Here is a 15,255-nt window from a genome sequence, read left to right as displayed (position 1 = left end):
TCTGTAAGCACAATGCAACTTTTGTTTTATGTTCAGTGCTTCACAAATCAATTTTAACAATCTGTTTTCAAAATGTGTTCCACAATCAGTCTCGACCGTTACTGGAAATCCATACCTTGGTATGATTTCTCTCAAAAGCAATTTTGCCACAGTAACTGAATCACTGTGACGTGTTGGGAACGCTTCCACCCATCTCGAAAACAGACAGATTATCACCAAGACATATCTTAGCTTGTTATGGGATGGCATGTCAATGAAATCAAGCTGTAATCTAGTAAAAGGACTACCCTCCCGTCCTATGGTTCCCATGCTCACAACTGTTTTTCTGTTTGGAGTGATCTGCTGGCAGATTAAGCACCTCCGACAAAAAGATTCTGCAATTATTCTAAATGTTGGATTGTACCATGTCTGTCTAAATGACCTGATCATTGAATCTCTTCCAATATGTCCTGGACCATGATACAATCGAGCCATGTCAGCAATCATGCTGTCTGGCATTACTGGTCTGTCATCTATATAAACCCAAATCTCATCCTCTTCTCTCTGTCTGCAACCTGCTTTTAACCATGTGTCTTTTTCCTCATCATCTGCCTCATTTTGTAAATCTTTACTCCTTGCCGTGTCTCAACTACAGATGTTAGCATAAGTGAGTTCAAAACATGTTCATTGTCTTTTTCCCGATTAATAGACATATTATTCTTTGCACAGAATTTTGCAATAGTGTCAGCATATGCATTTCCTTTTGTCATGTAATCGTCTCCCTTCTTGTGTGCTGTGCACTTTACAACAGCAATTTTCTCTGGTAGCTGAATTCCGTCTATCAGCCTTTTGATTAATTTTGCGTTTCTGATTGGAGTTCCCGCAGAAGTTAAATAACCTCTTTGAGACCAGAGCTGGCCATAGTCATGAACTACACCATATCCATACTGACTATCAGTCACTATGGTAACTTTCTGTTCTTTTCCTCTTTCACATGCACGAATCAAAGCAATCAATTCTGCTACTTGAGCTGAACGAATTCCTTTGAGACATGAGGCTTCAATTACATCTGCAACTGTGCACACAGAGTATGCTGCACTCAGAACACCTTCATCTGTCCTTAAGCATGAACCATCAACAAATAAAACATAATCTGATTCAGCTAATGGGACATCTTTAATATCCTGCCTAGGTTTTGTACAATATTCCAATACATCTAAGGATTCATGATCAATATCATTTTCATTTCTGATTTCTGTTACAGTACCATCAGGCAATAATGTGGAAGGATTTAAATTCACACATCTTGCAATCGATACATTGTCTGATCCAAGAATAACTTTTTCATATTTTGTTAGCCTATTATTTGTCAAATGCTGTGCTTTGCTTCTAGTGAGGAGAATTTCAACTGAATGTGGTACATATACTTTTACAGGGAATCCCATAATTATCCCTTCACTTTGTTCCAAACTTACACTTGTTGCAGCCACTGCTTTTAAGCAACCTGGTAATGCTTTTGCAACTGGATCAAGAACAGCTGAGAAATATGCTATTGGCGTTCTCAATCTTCCATGTCTTTGAATCAAAACTGATAATGCACATCCTTCTCTTTCACTGCAATATAGCTCAAATTCCTTTTCATAGTCTGGCATTCCTAATGCTGGAGCTTCACACAAACTTTTCTATAATTGTTCAAAAGCTTCTAACTCAGTTTCTGTTAGGGTAATCGGATCTTTTATGTCTGCTTTTGTCAGTCTCTGCAATGGCTTTGCAATTACTGAGAATCCACTAATCCATTGACGACAATAACCTACCATTCCTAGAAACATTCTGACCTGTTTTTGTGTTCTTGGAGGTTGCATTGCCTGAATAATTTTTATTCTCTCAGTTGTTACTTGTCTAATTCCTTTTGCAATTCTGTGACCAAGATATTTTACTTCTTGCTTGAAAAACTGTAATTTTGCAGGAGACCCTTTATGTCCCTCATCTGCCAGATGATTCAAAAGAGTAATGGTATCTGTTACACAATTATCTCTTGTTTTTGCAGCCACAAGGAGATCATCAATATACTGCACTAATGTTGATTTTCGAGGTAGATCTAGGTCTTCCAAGGATTTCTTTAGCAACTGATTAAAAATGGATGGACTTTCAGTATACCCTTGAGGGATACGACACCATGCTAATATGCGCTCTTTGAACCGGAACGCAAAAATTTGTTGGCTTTCTGGATGCAATGGAACCGTAAAGAATGTGTTACATAAATCTATAACTGTATACCATTCTGCATCATGCGGAATCTGATATAAAATTACCGCTGGGTTTGGTACAACAGGGCAACATGGAACAACTATTTGATTAACCTTTCCCAGGTCTTGAACAATCCTGAAAGTTCCATTTGGCTTTTTGATTCCCATAATCGGTGAATTTCAATTTCTTTTAGAACACCTTGTTTTATGAATTTGTCAATTACAGGTGTGACACCTTCAATAACTTCTGCTTTCATTTTATACTGAGGAATGTTTGGATAATCTGCTCCTTGTTTTACTGATATTTTTACTGGATCTACATTTTTCATCAAACCCATTTCATCTCCAGTGAAATCCCAAATTTTAGCATTGACTGTCTCTTTTAATTCTTCAGGTAGATTACTTTTATCAAATACAGGGAATAATTTACTTTCTTCTGCTTCAACCATTAACATTGTTAACTTATAAACCCCATCTCCTTCTTGAGTTTGGAGCTCAATACCATCCAGTGAGCAATATATTTTACAGTTCATCTTACAAAGGATGTCCCTTCCTAACAGGTTTACAGGACTGTTGTCACAAACTACAAATCTATGCATGTCCTTAAATTTACCAATTTCAACTTCAACTGGTTCTGTTAAATCTGTCTTAATTTGTTGGTTAGCTACACCCACTACTGGGATTGTGTCCCCAGAGAGAGGCAGGTTTTTTATTTCCACTGATCTAACAGTAGAACGGGTAGCACCTGTATCCACTAGAAAAGTGATTTCTACATCATTCACTTTACCATTTACAAATGGACCAGACTGATCTACCTCAAGAGTGGCTCCAAGCACACACTCTTCCTCCTCTCTGAGGCACCGTCATAAGTAATCCTCAGAATCACTCCCTCCATTTTCTTTCAACCAATACTGTTGAGAAACATTTGACACATTCACTCTTGGCGATCTATTTACAGAATCCTGTTTCTGTACTGTATCTCTGCACATTTACACAGTTTGGAAGTGGCGGTTGTGGTATCTGACTTTGCTGAATCACTAACTGTCGCTGTAGGTGTTGCTGCTGATTTATCTCATTCTGCATCTGTGGATTTAATGATGCATTTTTTAAATTTCTGGGCGGATTCTTACATTCGCGCTTCCAGTGTCCAATTTCGCCTCAATTAAAACATGGGAGTTTCTGCTTTAACTCTTCGATATTCCCCATCAATCTTGACTTATTATATTTACCTTTAAAGTTTCCCTGATTCTGATTAACATCTTTGTTTCCTAATGTTGCTATTTGTTGTTCAGCCACTTTCACCTGTGCCCACATAGCTTTTTCTTTTAACTTCTTTTGTTTAGCATCTAATTCATCACTGCAGTATTTTGCTTTTCTCAAAATATCATCTACTGTAAGCGATTGCCAGCCAACTATTCCAGATCTTATCATTTCACCAATTTCAGGTCTTAAGCCATAAACAAATCTGTATATGAAATGGCTCATATCCTTTTCACTCAATTTTTCATAACCACTGTATTGTTTAAATACCAGCAGTAATCTTTCATAGAATGAATGTACTGATTCTTTTGGCTCTTGGTTTGTTCTGTCTATTTTAACCCAATCTACTTCTTTTGGGGGAATCTTGTTTTTCAACCACACAATTACCTTTTCGTACACCTTCATAACATCTGATGAAGGAGCACCTGTTACCTTATCTCAAGCAGGTTTTTCTTTAGGCCAATCTATAGAAAATTTACATTCTGTCCATAGATCTGATGGGACAACTATGTCAAAGAATCCATCGAGATCAACCCACAGAACTTTTGAAACCTTCACAAATCTGTCTACCTGTCGATACCATTCTACAGGTTTTTCTCTCAGCCGAGGAAAATCATTTGTGAGCAGTCAAATGTCTTGTCTTGTCCATGGGACATGCACATACCCTCCTCCCGGTATTTGTCTCATTGGAAACTCATTTTCTACTTCTCCTCTTTCGCTCCTGTCTTCCTCTCTTTTCTTTGTCCATTTTACTCTCCATTTACTTAATTCACCCAATCTTTTTAGAAACACAATTAAATCTTTTATATGAATAATTCTTCCTGTGGTATTCATATTTTCAATGTCTTTTTCAGAGAAATCCACCCTATAATGTTTCTGCAAATTTTTCTGTCCACTCAGATCTACTTCTAATTCAGCAGCCATTTACTCCAATAGATCATACTTAGTTTTTGTTTTCCATTGAATACTTTTACAAATAAATAATAATTCATCATCTGGATATATCTTCAAACTGTCAATTCCAATTGTACCAATAATTAATTCCTCCAAATCCGCTTTCAACTTTGCAACATCAAGTAATTTATATTCTGGGATTTGTGGGGTGTTCGTTAAATCTATTTTATTTATGCTCTTTTCTGGAGTTCCAGAATCTGATTCTGCACCAGATGGAGTTTTACATGACAAACTTTGATTAAAAGTCAAATCAGGCATCATTGTTTTCTTTCGGTGAATTTCTGATAAATCTGAATAAAATTTTTCAGCCACTTCCTGAATTTCTGCATTTAATGGAACAGTCAAAGCTGAATGTCTAGCTTATCTTTGGTCAAATACTGGAAGAACAGGTCCAATCGTTACTGGTACTGTTACTGCTTCCATGCTTTTAGTTAACTGCTGTATTAATTCATCTTTTGATCGGAAATATTCTGAAGTATTTGGTATTTCCTCACATCTTTCTGTTCTCGTTACATTTCTCGGGGTTTCATTTCTCTGTACTGGGGTTTCAGCATAATTTCTATTTTCTCCTGATATGCTAGAATTAGATCTTGTTTCTACTCTTTCAGGTGTTTTTCCACTATTCGGATTTGATCTAGGGGATGTCTCATCAATAATTTCTTTTGGAGGAGCACTTGGGGTAACTCTTGGTGGGATTCTTGGGGAAGACCATGAACAAACTGGTTGATAAGGTGGCGGTTTCGGTTTTGTAATCTAAATCTCTTCTAAAACCGGATTTTCTAATTCACTTTCTTCATCATTATTATTTTTCTTTTGAGCACTCTTTTGACCAGACACCTCAATAATCATCATTCTTGCTGGGTACAAACCATCACACATGTCTGCACGTCTCCATCGACACATTCTATCCTCATGTGTTTCCCTATTAATATCTAATCTAGTACCTCTTATTACACCTCTGCTTTCTCGTTCTAATTCAAACATTTCGTCCTCCCATTCAGCTAAAGCCTCAAATTGAGTAGGTCTAGGCTTTGGTACAAGAGTCATCATCTTTTCTCTTAAGTTTTTCAAAACCTTAATGTTAAATGGTCCATCTTCCGGCCATGCTAATACACCATCATTTTTGGTATATTCCATCCAATTCTCAATCCAAAGACAAGTATGATAACCATATTCACCTAACATATAAGCTGCAGGTGTTTTGTACTTATGAAGTAACCTTCCACCTCGCGTTTCAATTTTCTTGTCAGGTTTAATTTTATTTTTCAATTTCTGAAACCATGAAAGGTTCTTTTTCTCTTTCATGTAATAATAATCCATGTTTTTAAAACAATTCCGCTTACTTCGGAATAGATCGTAACTATTTCACAACAAGGAAATTGTTATTCCGCAACCCTAACCAATCCGTGCGCGAAACTCACCAGCAAGCCAATCAGGTTAAGCTTCGTCACTATTTTGCTCAACCAATAGAATTACTGCTTTTCAGGAAGAGCCAATCAGCTGTAAGCCTGCCTAGTCACATGAGCCAATCAGTGCGCGAATACTGTGATGTATGTTAGCCAATCACAGCGCGACACTAGTGACGTACACTGCCGCTGCAGCTTCTCTGTCCCTCGCTCCGCTCTGACACCTCCTTTACAAAATATTTTCACAGCGCCATTTTTTACAAATCTTTCAATGGAATTCAGTTAGTAACTCCACAAAAACAAACCATTTGTCTGTTTCACTAAAATAAAGTGATAGCTTTTACAGTCATTCAAGTATTCTTTTGTGTGAAATAGACGACGCTATTTTCACAGAATATTCAGATTCGTTGATAAAGTAAAGCTACTCTACCCTTCTAACAAGTAATAACGAACTCGTTTCTCTCTGAATGCACATATAGTGACAATTCAAAGTTTGACTCGATCGTAATTACAAAATCACGCACATCCAAACAGAAAAATCCCTAACCATACATACATAAATCCTAGTAGGACTTTAACCCACCATGGAAATCCTCACTCACCAGTAAAATAGACGACGCTTCCTTACCCTTCACTCAAGCTTGGATAAATTCTACTACTCTTTTCCCAATGAGTTTTAAAACAGGACACCGGTCCCTATACTCGAGAGCTACGATTTCATAGACAATCCTCACTATACATTCTACCTTGCACACCTAAAATCCCTAAACTTGTGCTGTACGTCCACAACACTAGTGATATATGACAATACCACTATTTTGAAACAGAACAAATGCACTGTGCAACTTCACCTGTTACACTACACTTTAGCCGGCAAACCAGGAATTTTCACACTGCTGGAAAAAACCTTTTGACAACTACATATAACAAACGAACAAACTTAACATGTTTTAGTCATGAATCCTATGTAATTACCATGTAGCATGTCAGTTACCATAGTAACCGTAACTCTGCTACCAAGTTATTGATCCAGCGCTCTGATTGAAAAACTGTCTCACCAACGCTACCTAGCACCACAATACTCACCATTAATCATGAATCATTAACACAGGCCCATAAACCAACGAGACAATTTTTGAGCGACTGAATCATGTGACCTAATTAATCAGAACTATTCACAAACTATTTACATATTTATATACAACTGCAGTTTATCTCTTCTTACCATGGTGTTTAAACATATATCATTTTAATTAAGTCACTAAGGCGAATGGATCAACTGTTGGCAACTAGACCATGAATAAACAAGACCAGCTTGTCTTTTCAAATCTAATTTTTATTAACTTTATTCTTCAAAGAAAGAGCATTTTCATTAATAAATCTTTATTTTATTAGCAAATAGGAAAGCAGCATTTAATAAGGAATGATCAATTAGACTGACATTTTAAAGACATAATCAGAAAGCTTGATTATTAGTTAATAACAGTTTCCATTCCCTAAATCTATTTCCCTGACTATTCTCACTTCACCTAGAAAGGAAAAATCAATTAAGTCTGCTGTCCTTACGTGAGCAAGAAATCCGACAGCATGTCACGTCAATCAGGACCCGGAAAGTGAGGAGCACCCTCCTGCCCATGAGGTCAGGTTTTATACCTTTCTAACTAGCTAAACTTTCTACAATTGTATACTTTCTTAGAAATCCGGACTTCTTTTTGGCTGTCTTATGTCAGTCCAAATTAGATCATCTCCGTTTCTTTACCAAGTTCAGGCTTTTTCATAAGCCCTATTGTCCTTTGCTTGCGCGTGATTTGGCTTTCTCAAAAGAGATCCCTTTTCTCTCGAGATACAGTCCACGACTTCCTAACCTTGGCAATGTCGCCTAGTTTCCTGTCCTTGAGCCTTTTTCTCCAAGAGCACGTTCAGCACAGTTAATAGACTGCATTTTCTGTTTAAAATGTGAACGTGGTAAAGGTTTCCACTTCTGCGCAAATGCAAGGCTCCACTCTGGACAAGTGTCACGACCACAACCATTTCTTTGCAAGCCTTAGGCCTCTCTCGGAAACTATTATTCAAATAAACACAAGACATCACTTAATTAAAGAATTGAGACCCATTCTGTTACCCACCCCCTTTGCTAATTAAAAACCCATTAATTTATGTTACCTAGCTTAGCACACAAAGCAGCGTTTATATCTACCTTCTTCTTTAGGACCGAAAGGATTCTCCACAAGCTTTTGTCACAGAAAGGACATAACATAAGCACACAAATAAGCACATGCCATTAGTTAAACAGCCGCATTTAATACTGACAAAGACAATAGACAAGGTTAGTTTATTATTCTCTTCACATTTGCAACATAAAGCACATATGTTAGTCCCACTTGTTTTTCGATAAATGCATTTTAAAACTAAGTTGATTAATAATTTCACCACATGCTTGTTAGTTCAGTTATGCTTATTATGGAAGTTGAATTTTGCAAGATTGAACAAAATGTTGTTCATCACCTTGCTCCATCACCATCAACCAGCATCTGACCGAATTCCTGGAACAAAACCACCTACTGGATGCCTCCCAATCAGGATTTCATGGCAACCACAGCACTGAGACCGCCCTGATTGCCACCACAAATGACATCAGAACACTCCTCGACCATGGAGAAATGGTGGCCCTGATCCTCCTCACCCTCTCCACAACGTTCAACACAGTCTCCCACAACACCCTCATCATCAGGCTCCACAACATAGGCATACACCAAGACGCCCTCAAGTGGACTGCCTCCTTCCACACAGGACACACACAGAGCATCTGACTGCCTCCTTTCATCTCTGCACTCAAAGATGTCATATGCGGCGTTCCACAAGGCTCATCCCTCAGTGCTGCCTGTTCAACATCTACATGATCCACCTTGAAGACGTCATCAGATACCATGGACTCAACACATTTTCCTATGCAGATGACACTCAGCTGATCCTCTCGCTCACCAACGACCCAGCCTGTGCCAAAACTAACTCCTGCAATGCAATGACCAACATACCCAAATGAATGAGAGACAACTGCCTCCAACTCAACTCCGGCAAAACTGTAGTACTTATCTTTGGGCAGAACACTTCTGCATAGGACCACAGCTGGTGGCCTGCAAAACTCAGACTCGGACCCACACCCACATTAACCAACCACACATGCAACCTTGGCATCATCGTTGGCAGACAACTGACCATGAAATGACAAGTTGAACTCAGTCGCCTCCTCCTGCTTCCACATACGTCACATGCTCTGCCAAATCTTCAGATGGATCCCAACCAACACCAGAAAGACCATCACACAGGCCCTCATCTACAGCAAAGCCCTCTATGCCAGCATCTCCATCCAGCTCCTCAGAAGACTTCAGACTATACAGAATACCGAAGCCAGACTCATCCTGGACCTCCCCAAATGAACCCACACCGCCCCCACCTGAGAGGCCTTAACTGGCTCCCCATCCAGAAAAGATGCCAGTTCAACATCCTCACGCACATCTACAGAGTCCTCCATGACTTAGGACCTGCCTTACTCAAACCATCGACTGAACTTCCACCAACCCGCTAGACACCTACGCTTCTCTTCACTCACCCTCGCACACTCCCCCGCATTCGCTGCTCCCGCAGCAGCAGCCGCATCTTCTCTTACATCACAGCGAAGATGTGGATCAACCTCCCCCTCCAGCTCTGTACGGCTCCCTCACTGGCAGACTTCAGAAAGAGACTCAAGACCTGGCTCTTTGACTGAGACACAGTGCTAAGCTACTCCTAGGGGTGAAAGAGTTGTGCTTTACAAATGCGGATTGATTGATTGATTTATACAAAACTACCATGGGTTCAGGTTAATGCTTTGAATGCTTATGTAAGCAATTTGAAGAATCAATATTCTAATTTAGAAGAACAGTTTGGCAAATGTATCAAGGAGTGTGTAAGGAATGAGCAATTGCATTGTCATAAATTAATATTAATGGAGATTCCAAAGGGAAGACAGCCATCAAAAAAAGTTGTTGAAAAGGTAGTTTCAGCGCTAGATGACTCGGATGTAGATTGAGGCACATCAGAAGTAGATGTTACACACAGTGTTCATTGAAATTCAGACCTCCTGGAGCAACACTCCTGCAGCGAGCAAGAACATAAAAGTGTTCATACTACGAGCAAGAACATAAAAGTATTCATACTACATGAGTCTGGCCTACAAATATTCTCAGTTTTTACCAGCAATGAACAAAAAACACAGCTGTGTTTTAGGAAAGTAAACACATAGATGCGTAGAAAGAAAGATATTCAGCATTCCATATTATCTCCTGGCCACCTTATGGTCATTAAGGATGGTAAGCCATATATCTTTCATTATCTCATTCATGCTATGAAATTTGCTGAGGGGATGATTTAGGGATTAGGCTGCTATGCAAATAGGTGGTTGGCCAAAAGTGTGTGGATCGCCATCATGGACAACGAGACTAAAGAAGGAAACGAGGATAACCCGAAGCAAGAGAAAAGAATCAGCCACAGGATCTGCGGGGGATATTTACAAGCCCCTATCGCCATCACATCACTTTCAGTGGGAAAGTTGTGGCTGGTGTAAATGTGGTTGAAATAAGTGTACTAAATGTTTCGAAGGCGAAGGGACTGTACTTCATGAATGTTGTGGTTCTTTGAAAAAGATTGTGCTGTTTAGAATTATCTCAATTAATGCCAGAGGTATCGGTGACACATGGAAGAAGCAACACATTTTACAAAGAATAATTAAGCGGATATTGTGTTGATTCAAAAGTGAGTCCCATATTCTATATACAGATCTTGGTTAATTAAAGAACAATCTTTATAGTGAATACTTTGTTACAAAATGCTGTTCAACTTATTGCTCACCCACCGTAAGCACTCTCAGTGTAGGTAGGCACAGGACCCAATTTAATAAAAAATAAGCGATCCTAAAGTTTTTCATAGGAAACCACCTGAAGTACTGCCGATTATCAAGGATTATAGGTCATGCCTCTTCCTGACAGCGCCATACACTCTGTGCTCTTTATCTTACTCATGATGTTTCATTTCACCCCTTCCTATCCCCTTTGTTACCTTTTTAATAATGTTCTTCCTCCCTTTTCTGTAATTTTCCTTCTATCTCTTTATCTTAATCTTGCGGATGCACTTCATCCCTGTTATTTCATTTTGGCACTGTTCTCCCTTTCTCTTCCTCTTTTTTTGACCTATTTATTTCTTTGTTGCTCAGGGTCAAAGCGTGTTGCTAAAAGATAAGCCCAAACTCCAAAAATTCAAAGTAAATTAATTTAATTGGAATATTATATTCCTACGATATTTTCCTAGATCTTCCTCTAACCAGTTCTAGATATTGGCAGGCTTCGGGTATCCTGATTACACACTGCTGCTCTTAGCTTGGCTTGCACCTAATTGTGTCCGTAGAAAGAGACCCTGTCTTTATCTAAGAGGTCAGCGCAGCGTCAGGACTGTTTGTGTGAAGCGCACCTATTCGTGTTAACTCGTGGGAGTTAACTAAGCTTTCACTCCAGTTAAACATGCCTTGCTTGGTGTGTGGTGGAGGGCGCTATTGTTTTTGCTGTGGTCTTCCAGTTCCGGTATATGACCTGTTTGTGAGAGAAGCCTGCATTGCTGCTTGAAAAATAAAAAATAAAAGCCTGCATTGCTGCTTCCTAAACTTTAAATTTTTTCGTATGAAGTGGATGCTTGCACTGTTTCTTTTCTTGCTTCACCTTTTGTGTGTGTATTAGTAAAGCTTGAGAAAAACATTTCAGTATAGAACACCCAAGATTAGCTTTTTCAAAGCTTGTTTTTAAAGGGTGATTTCTAAATGCAGCGGAACATCATGGCCAGTAGATGGCAGGATTGCCATGTGATGGATTGCTGGGCTGTGTTTACGATGGTGTGCAGTATTTCAAAATAACGGTATGCAATTTTAACTACACAAGAGCAGTGGTTCGGAAATTTTGACGCCCGTGGACCCCCACTTAATCATCACTGGTACCCGAGGTCCCCACTGCATTATTTTTGTAATCCAAAGACCACCCACCGAGTCATTGCTGGAAGCCAGGGACCCTGGCCTACCTAAGCCATTTCAGTGATTTGAACCACAAAAGAATACATCGAAATACAGCCACACAAGCTTTCATCCAGCACACAAATGATTAAATGTTTTCTGTTATCCACATACAAAACTAAAACAATCAAAATGTAAAATTTATTGGGAAGGTGGGAGCTTTGCTAAATTCATTCGAGGTCACTCCATTGTCCATATTATATTTGGAATTATGCGCTTGCACTGCTCCCACGTATCAATCTGAAGATGCCAATTTACTTTTTAGCCCAACATTTCAAATTCTTTCACATTCACAGAACGTTTTAAAACTTCCAATTTTAAATTTTGCTTCTTTATTTATATGCACTTTATTATTCTGTTTTAATATTACTTAATTTTCTAAGCAGTAGGCGTCGTGGACCACCAGACCACAGGTTGAGAACCACTGGGCTAATATTTCCCAGTTAAATTGACTTTAGGAAATGGGACATAAACATCTGTTTCATTGCATGACAAATTACGTTAAACTTTTTTTCAATATTTTTCGTGATTGCAATATGTGTTCTAGTGACAAATTAAGTATTTTGGAACCAGGTTTTAGCAGTGGAGCAGCAAATGCAGGAGATTTTAGTCAACTAACTCCTTTACCATGCGTATAAAATGATAACCGTGGCTAATGAAGCATCACTGTGTGCTGTAAAACCGAGCATATGGTCTAGTGCTGTCCCAATTACATTTTCCCACCTGTAGTGCCTATTTACCCAGGCGCCAGCCTAATAGTAAATAATCTCTGATGTATAGCCAGCCACAGGCTAAATAGCAGAGATGATGTATATTTTGACTGGCAGTCACGTAAATAGTTTTAAGGAGGTCTTTATTTAGACAACCATGAAATAAAAAGGAACGCCAGGCAATGGTAGGGTGGTGGTTATCTTGCAATGGAGATGCAGCATGAGTGAAGTATTTAAAAGTAAGTGCATATACAAATGCACGATCATTTGTACAAATGTAAGTGCATGAATTAAACAGTTTACAAATGAAAAAACTGAAAAATAAATGTTGGATGCAAACATTTATGTTGTTTTAGTATCGCCTACTAATTCATCTTCCTGTCCCAGTTCTAACACAGTAATCAGTTCCCCTGCTCCACAGAAAGTTATTACCTAGCAAAGTCTAAAAGTTCCACCAGGATGGCCACTGTATTTGAACTAGTTTTGACCACTTCCTTTTCTTTTCTTTCTGCGACACAAAGCTCTTACCATGCAAGTCTGAAGATAAGGATTTTTTTATTGTTTCTTCTTTATTTCAACTCATTTTCTTTCCCTGCAAAGATTAGCTATAGTGGTCTCTCGGCGGGGTGCTTAGCACTTGCGATTCCCTTACTGTTGTTCTTTCTTGGTTTACAGAACACGGAGCCTTTAGGTGCACTAGTTTCACAACACTGCCCGATCGCGCAAATAAGGACTCTCACACGACTCTGCTTACTTAGCATAAAAGGTCACTTGGATTACTAGGACAGCCAAAGACAGACCCCGCAACATTATCTTTATTCAACAATACCTTGTACGATTTCCCCAACCTTTTTCCAATTGTATACATTTCCTTTCCCCAATGCTTTATTCTTTGCAACAATCCATAACTTGTTTTCCATATCAACCAGTATTATTTCCATTTCTCCTTTTCTTTCCCACCTACCCTCCCAACCCCTCACCATAGAGAAAGGATGAATCCGCTCTAGATTATCCTATCCCTTAAAACACGCCACCCAGGAAAACCTTCAGAGTTTTCCTGCCCCACCCAACCACTGATCACAACCCAACTGACACCAATGTGCTTACATTGCACATCTTTTGCTCAAAGCCTCCTTTTTTTTTAATATATATTTCTTTCTGTGCACACCATAAATCCACACACCATAAGTTAGCCAATGCATCACGCAGTTCCATGAGGTAGTATGCTTGGCCCATCTGTGACAGGTGTACACCATCACTTCGAAATAAATGAAGCATTTCACTGGAAAAATGCTCATGTGCCAGCACCGTTATTCCCATGGCTGTGCAGAAATATTTTAGAGCTCTGTTCAACTTGCGGCGAGCTTTCTTGACAGCGCATGTACCCGGGCACCTCTCCAATGATGTCTATACACAAATTCAGTCCAAACCACCCGAGTACCCACCCAATTAGCTTTAATTACTGCTAAATCCAGTTTCATTTGTTTAATGAGCGTTAATCCAGACATGTCCACCAAATCATTTTCACCAAGGTGTATTATTAACAAATCCGGTATTCCCCAGGCCGCAGCCAATTTAGGTAGCAAAGGAAATAAATCCTTCAATTTCATTTCCCCCACACTTCTCAACAACACTTCGTGGTCTTTGCTATACAAACCTAACCCTCGTCCACAAAGTTGCTGTTCAGCAAAAATTGCTGCCCATTTAACTATGGAATGTCCAACAATCCACGTCCTCTTTTTGCGAGGGAAATCCAGCACTCGACCTGTGATACAAAAACCAACATTGCCACTCTGAACACAGCGACAAGTACATTACAATCTCACATATCTGTAGCAACAGTTAGATTTCCATCGCCCTATACGTTGTAAATCCTCCTTCCCCCAACCTAACCTAGCAGCTTCCGTAGCCGCACCTATTCTAAAGGAATGTGTACCAAAACATTTTGGATTTTCCCCAACCAATGTTAGAGTTTTTCTCAGGACTGCCAAAAATTGAAAACAAGTCAACTGATCCTTTTTCTTATGACAAAATATCGTTCCATCACAAAACACTGCGGACTGTATAAATGATTCCTACTCCTCCACAGGGCAACAACCCCCCACCCCACTCCTTCCCAACCTCACCAACATCCCACTCCCTATTTGGTCTGTCTTTGACTGTCTCAACTTGATCTGCAAAATTTCTCCCCCAATGATGTGAATATCCGACGTCTGAATCCCAACTTGATTCCGTAACCCCCGTAGTTCCGAGATGCGGAACGCTCCAAAGAAAAGCCACACCATACATAACCTAGAGCGAACCAACTCCCATTCATTGTAACAACCAATAGGCAGGACTCCTAACATCCACCGTAACAAATCAAATGTAATGGGATCCCTCAACTGTTTTGCATGCAATTTGTTTTTTCCAAAGCCTTTCAACATTTTTCTCAAAAGGAAACCTATCCGAACCACTTTCCCCAACAACAACTGGCTGTAAAATGAAATACCTGCTAGCTTGCCTGAAATCATCGTATGAGACAAACCTTTGTCCATCAAATATAATACAAACTCTAACATAAACCGTTCACTTTCCACTGCTGTACCGTCCTTCTCACGATGCGAAGC

The sequence above is a fragment of the Lissotriton helveticus genome, chromosome 5_1, assembly GCF_964261635.1.
Source record: "Lissotriton helveticus chromosome 5_1, aLisHel1.1, whole genome shotgun sequence".
Classification (NCBI taxonomy): domain Eukaryota; kingdom Metazoa; phylum Chordata; class Amphibia; order Caudata; family Salamandridae; genus Lissotriton; species Lissotriton helveticus.
Note: the sequence above shows the minus strand (reverse complement) of the source record.